This window comes from Primulina eburnea, chromosome 3, assembly GCF_022965805.1.
Source record: "Primulina eburnea isolate SZY01 chromosome 3, ASM2296580v1, whole genome shotgun sequence".
NCBI classification, from domain to species: domain Eukaryota; kingdom Viridiplantae; phylum Streptophyta; class Magnoliopsida; order Lamiales; family Gesneriaceae; genus Primulina; species Primulina eburnea.
Window position 1 is genome coordinate 18117614 of NC_133103.1, and position 7147 is coordinate 18124760.

Sequence of the window (7147 nt, forward strand, 5' to 3'; positions counted from 1 at the left end):
CTAGAAGGGATGACAAAAGGTCATCTGAGAAAGGCGAGAGATCCTTTGACAGAATGAGATAAAAGGATGATAAGAAATTTCCTAAGAAGAAACTGACCAAAAGGTGTTGCTGGCCGAGCAAATCAAGTCAAAGTGAGTTGATTTAGACCATGGGTCATCGGAATCAGAAGACTCAAGTAGGTCCAATGATTATAAATAAGTGAAGTGTTTAATGGCCAATGATGCTGAGCTAGAATCTACCAATGAGTAGGTGTATTTTCGAGTTCAATGTCAGTTGGCTAACAAAAATACGAGGGGAAAAAAGCCAAATTGATGGATTAGAATATTTCGAATAATAGATTGACTAGGTAAACTGGATGTAAAATGTATGCAACTTTATTTCTTGATGTTCGGTGAACTTAAGCTTCTAAGTCATCCCTTATTCTTTTTAAGAAGGCTCGGCAAGTCATGGGAGGTCGGCAGGGGAGGTCGGCCACCCCTTCCTAATTGACCTGATTACGGGTGTTCGGGAGGTTGACCGAGATGACCTCCCATATAACCCCTCACAAGCTTCGTGTGAACGAGGTGACCTCCTGAAAGGCTCTGTCACGAAGATATCCTTCATGGATTTTATAAATACTGGGCCTACATCCATCTAGGCTACCGAGAGTGGGCTGATCTGGGCCGAACCGACCTCCTAGGGTATCACTGTACAAATATTGATTTTGGTTATGTTAGCAAAGCACATAAAAATTTATCCAAAAACAGTTTAGCCTTCTTGTGTAAACTGATATATTTGAAACTGAATGATGAAAACTGATAGATGATAAAAAAAATACTTCAGTTTGGGTCGAGTTAGTTTTGTCTGACTAGTCCAGTTTATGTAAATCAAGTTAACTTATGGATATAATAAGTTCTATTTAGTTTGAAGTTCAGTTTAACTTAAATCAATTTTACCTTAACTATTTGTTAACACCAAAACATAAAATTTCTATTCCAACAAAACTCTACATCGCAGAAAACAACAATTTCTATGCAAAATTTCGGTTCATATTGAAGCATTTTTCATCTTTCTTGTAAAGATTCAAAAATATTTTTCATCAACTTAGTTATATTTCGCGCAAACAATATATAATTTAATTTCGATTTGAACCGAGAATCAATTATAATTTTGGAATCTCATATTTCGGTTTTCATCAAAACAATTATTTAATTTTCTCTACACAACCATACCTTGTATCTAGCAATCGCCGAAACACAGTTATCGTCGTGTGTTATACTAATAGTAACTTTCTGTACATTGATAATGTCGAATTTTAATCTTTGAATATTAAATACATATAATGAATTTCTAACAAAATGTAAAAGACACGATGATCTAAAAGTTAGTTGACCATATTACACGAGAGAATTATACCAAGCGTAGGGTCATAACCTTGAAAACTTCATCAATATCTTTTTTACGAAATTAAACTAGTCAAAGTAATATTTAAAACACAAAACAACAAACAAATGAATTTTATTGAAAAACTAAAACACAAAAAATATCAAATCAAATTAATTATATTAAAAATATATTAATTTTACTACTAAAAATATCCACTACATTGGAAATTAATAATGTAAAGAGATTGCGTATTAAGGTTGTTTAAATATTATAATCGAACAATTTAATCTCTTCATATTCCACTATATTCCTTGTCCCTCAATGAAATTACTCAGAATATTAGTAAAACATAACGTACGAGTTAATATATAAACATGTTACTCTTTCTATTTGTAATTTTTCTAAGTCATTAATGAAACGTTATGCGCACTTAATTAATATATTACATTGTAATATTTTTTTTTTCGATTCTTCCATATAAAATTGTCTCTGGCTCTGATCAAAATGTGCTGTCGGATCGGAAACGTACAAGACAACTTGTTTTATTATTGTTTTAAATTTATAAAAAATATCTTTATCTTCGAATTTGATTCATTTATTTTCCCATAAAAAAACGATGTTGATAGAGTGAAAAATAGGTTTTTGACATGTGAGAATCATCCTAAGATTAAATTAGACATGTATCCCGATTAGCGAATTTAGAGCAATGTCGGATTCGGATTAAAATAAATAAAGAACTAATGTATTTTAATTATAAATGAGTCGTTCTCGGATCGTAGTAAGATTAATCCCGGCAGCTTTTGGGACAAATTCCTTTCATTTAAGCTTTCAAGACTCGAGGTTGATTGTTGTAAAATGGAATTTGATTAATAATTTATGTCCGTGGTTTTATTTATTTATTTATTAATAAAAAAATTAAATTTGATGTTCAAAAATATATTATTTAGAAACACGTACAATATCAATAGTTTCTTGATAAACTTCGTTGGCAAAGACAATTAATTACGAATGATGAATTCGAAAGCAAAGAAAATTGTTTACTCAACACATAAAATCAAAGCAAAAATCATTTTCTCATCTACTTGTCACTTTTTCTAATGTTTTTTTAATTATATTATTATATCTAATAATAATTGATCTTATTTTAAATAATAATAATTGTTTTGCTAGAATAAGGCTAGCTGCAGCTAGCCTGTGCTTGCTCGAGTGGTCTAATGACTAATATGCCTATCTATTATATATTAATGTATGTACACACCAGGGACGTAGCCAAGAAATAAACCGAGACCGGGCTGAATGCCTACTAGCGATGGCTCTTCCAAACCGTCGCCGATTTAGATCGCCGACGGTTTTGATAAACCGTCGCCGATCGAGATCGGCGACGGTTTTTGGTCCAAACCGTCGCTAAATAGCGACTGTTATAAGTAAACCGTCGTAATTTTAGCGACGAATTATATAAAACCGTCGCTAAACCATACATTTTTTTTGTACCCTGGGCTATGGGCTAAAATTTGTTATAAATTCAAAATTTTAGCGACGGATATAGTAAATCCGTCACTAATTCATCCATATTTTTTAGTAGGACGAAAAATCTAGCCAGGGCTGGAGCCCACCCCAGCCTTTGGGGTGGCTCCGTCCCTGGTACACACATTACATGTACCATAATTTGTATACAATATAACTATGTTGGAATTGTTAACTTGCGTAAAAACTCCATTGAAGGACAAGAAAGCTCTTAACAGTAGGAAAATTATTGGAGAAAAAATTACACTGAGAGAGTAGAAGACACCTATTTATACTAAGCTAAAACGGGAGAAGTGAGCTCAACTAACACAACTAAAAACGTGTTTTGTACATTCTTTATTTACCAACACTCCCCTTCAAGATTGGTGTAGATTGCAAATACCAATCTTGGACAGTAGATAACAATGTTGCTCCCGACTCAGTCCCTTGGTAAAGATATCAGCAAGCTGTTCTGTGGTAGAGATGTGTGCGGTTTTGATCACTCCATTCTTGATCGTTTCTCTGATTAAGTGGCAATCAATCTCAATGTGTTTTGTACGTTCATGATACAAGGGATTTGCAGCAATGTGCAGTGCTGCTTGGTTGTCACAGTATAATGTTGGTGTTTCAAGCAATGTCACTCCCATATCTGTCAGCAACCCAAGTATCCAAGTGACCTCACATGTGGTACTTGCCGTTGCTCGATATTCTGCTTCGGCTGAGGAGCGTGACACTGTGTTTTGTTTCTTAGATTTCCAGGAGATCAAAGAATCTCCAAATTTGACACAATAACCGGTGATTGAACGGCGTGTGATTGGGCATGCCGCCCAATCAGAATCACAATAAGCACGTAGGGAAAAATCATTATTAGCAGACAACAAAACTCCCAACCCTGGTGCAGATTTCAAGTAGCGTAGGACTCGTAATGCAGAGTCCATATGAGATCTCTTTGGTGCATGCATAAATTGACTAAGAACTTGCACCGCATAGCATATATCCGGCCTCGTAATTGTAAGATAAATGAGTCGACCAACTAGTCTTTTATAAGCATCAGGATTGGACAACAAATCATCATTGACATTGGAGGAAGAGTCTTGCTGTCTCAATTCATCAAGCTCATGACTGGTCAACTTTTGGTGTTGGGCAACAGGAGTATCACAAATCTTGGCACCTGTCAAACCAGAGTCAGCCAGCAATTCTAATATATATTTTCTTTGGTTGAGATAAATCCCTCCCTTGGACCGAGCAACCTCAATGCCAAGAAAATATCGCAATGGTCCAAGATCTTTAATGTGAATGTGCGAATAGAGGAAATTCTTGAGATCAGAGATAGCTTTCTGACTGCTTCCAGTAATTATAATGTCATCGACATAGACCAATAACAACGTAATATGATCAGCATCATGCTTAGTGAAAAGAGAATGATCATTACCCTATTGAACAAAACCTGCTAGCTTCATGACACTAGAAAATTTGGTGTTCCACTGTCGAGAAGCCTGCTTAAGGCCATATAGAGATTTACATAACCGAAACACACGTTGCTCCCCTTGAAGATGATGTCCAAGTGGTACTTGCATATATACCTCTTCGTTCAAGTCCCCTTGGAGAAAAGCATTTGTCACATCCATTTGGTAAAGGGGCCACCGGTTTGCAGCTGCAACACTTATGAAACAACGTATGGTGACAATTTTAGCCGTAGGGGAGAAGGTATCATGATAGTCTATTCCTTCTCGTTGTGTGTATCCCTTGGCTACAAGGCGAGCCTTGAAGCGATCAACAGTCCCATCCGGATGTCGTTTGATTTTATATACCCACCTACAACCAATAGCCCTCTTCCCAATTGGCAACTGAACCAACTTCCAAGTATGATTCGACTCTAGGGCCTTGAGTTCTAAATCCATTGCTGCCTTCCATCTAGTGTCTAAGATAGCTTCATGATAAGAACTAGGCTCCCTGTCAGAGGAGATACATGCCAAAAACTTTTGATGAGATTGGGAGAATTTAGAATAGGCCAGAAAATGATTTAGGGGGTATTTGGAGCTAGCTAGATTGCTGTGAGATAATGTAGGACAAAAATAGTCCTTGGTCCAAACAGGACGTGTTGACACACGCACAGACCTTTTTTGTGGCTGTAAAACCGTAGGATTAAGAGGCTGTGCTGGGGGAATAATAGGATCAGAAGTAGTGGGAGATGTGTCCTCAACAGAATCTGAAGCAATTGAGTATGGCTCAGAAATTGCATTTGTAGGAAAGATAGGTAAAGACGGATCTGGTGCTGCAAATGGGAAAACATCTTCATGGAAAATGAGGTCTCTTGAGACAAAAAACTTTCTAGCATCAAGACTCATCACCTTGTATCCTTTCTGAGTGCTCGAGTAACCCAAAAATACACAAGCATATGCTCGAGCAGCAAACTTATCTCTAGGGGTTAAAGAAGTGGCATAACATAGGCAACCGAAGACACGAATGTGATCAAAGGATGGCGTTTTATGGAACAATATTTCATACGGTGTCTTATTCTTAATCAAGGGACTAGGAGTACGATTAATGAGATAGCACGAAGTCAAGACACACTCTCCCCAGAATTTTAATGGCAATGAGGACTGAAAACGTAGAGCCCGGGCTATGTCAAGTATATGCCTATGCTTGCGCTCAACAACGCCATTTTGCTGTGGAGTATATGAACATGAACTTTGATGTACTATCCCTAAAGATTCAAACAATGCGGTGCATTCATTTTTTAAGAAATCACTCGCATTATCCGTTCGGATGGTTTTGATAATTGCAGAAAATTGAGTATGAACCATCTGGAAAAAACTTTAAGAATCTGTAAAACCTCAACTTTGAAATGCATTAGGTAAACCCAAGTGGCTCTGGAAAAATCATCCACTATTGTAAGGAAGTATTTCTCGCCATTATGTGTTGGTGTATGAAATGGACCCCAAATGTCCATATGAATTAGCTCAAAACAGCAAGAAGTTTTAGATGAGCGCATTGAAGGAAATTGAAGTCTTGTTTGTTTAGACATGGGACAAATTGAACAATGAGGAAAATTTACAGATTTGTGCATAAAAGGCAACATGTTCATTCTAGATACAGACATGTGACCTAAACGTTTATGCCAAACAAAATTCTCATCAGAAACACTAAGCACTGTGTCTTTATTATGAACAGAGTTACTACAAACAGAATTAAAAGATTGGTTAGGAGATACTAGACTGTGAGTTGAGCTGGAAAATAATCTGGTGTCAAGGTGATAAAGTCCATTGAACTCTTTACCAATCCCCATTAATCTCCCAGTCTTGAGGTCCTGAAACAAACAAAATTGGGGATAAAAGGTAACAAAACAATTGTGATCTTTGGTGAATTTGGATATGGAGAGGAGGTTAAAGTGAAAGTCTGGCATATGCAATACATGGTTAAGGGTGATGGAATCAGTGAGTAAAACAGACCCTATCCTACTGACAGGAGCCTTGCTACCATTTGGCAATCTTACAGACCTAGAAGAATTCGCTATAGATTCAGAATTGCGTAAGAAACTAGAACCACCAACCATATGCGCATTGGCACCACTATCAATAATCCATTGGGATGCCAGACCCGAATTAGGAGATATACCTGCCATGTTGACAACTGGTTCTGCCGGAGATTGGACCTTGTATGTTCCCAGCATCTTTATAATTTCAGCATACTGAGCTGGTGTGAAGATGGAGGCAGGGACTGTACTAATGGCTTCTGTGTTAATGTTCGATGAAGTTTCTGGGACTGCACTATCTGTTAAGTTTGCATACGGCTTCTGATGTCTAGGAACATCCTTGTATACTCTTCCATTTTGTCCCTTCCTACCATTATTAGCTTTGTACAGCTTGTGACCGGGTGGATAGCCAACAAGTTTGTAACAAAATTCCTTGGTGTGACCAAGCATGTGACAATAATCACAAGTCAATGTGTCTCTTTGTTGATTACTCAATTTTCCTTGTACAGAGAAAAACGCAGTGGAATGCGATTCAACCGTAGATAGTGACCTATGCGATTCTTCTTGAGATATCATTGAGAATGCCTGACTTACAGAAGGCAGAGGGCTCATGATCAGGAGTTGACTCCGAAGTTGGGCATAGCTTTCATGAAGTCCCATTAGAAATTGCAGAAGCTTTTGTTGCTGATCATGTGCAATATATTGTCTTGCAGTATCACATTCACATGACGGAAGCACAACCAAAGACGAATATTCATCCCATAGCTGCTTCAAACGGCAATAGTAGCTCGATACATTGTTGC